This window comes from Alligator sinensis, unplaced genomic scaffold (genome assembly GCF_000455745.1).
Source record: "Alligator sinensis unplaced genomic scaffold, ASM45574v1 scaffold1994_1, whole genome shotgun sequence".
Taxonomy (NCBI): Eukaryota; Metazoa; Chordata; order Crocodylia; family Alligatoridae; genus Alligator; species Alligator sinensis.
The window spans coordinates 1-297 of NW_005844834.1; positions in this window are offsets into that span (position 1 = coordinate 1).

The following is a 297-nucleotide window of genomic DNA, read 5'->3' on the forward strand; positions in this document are numbered from 1 at the left end:
CATCTCACCCAGCGCCCCCATCCCACCATCCGCACTGTTCCCAGCACCCTCTGTTGCTTGCACATCCCCTCTACCATGAGCTGCCACTAGCTCAGCGTGAGAAGGGGCCCTGCCTCCAGCTGCAATGGAGCAAGCAGAGGGGATGCAGCGCAGCACCAGCCATGGCTCTGCAGGGCGGCAGGTGTTGCTCAGGTGCAGCCCAGCAAGCAGGGCCCTGGGGGAGACGGCCCAAGCCCAGACTCTGCACAGCCTGTGTCAGCCAGGAAGCCCTGTTGCCTTGGCCGGAGGCCCCCAGGC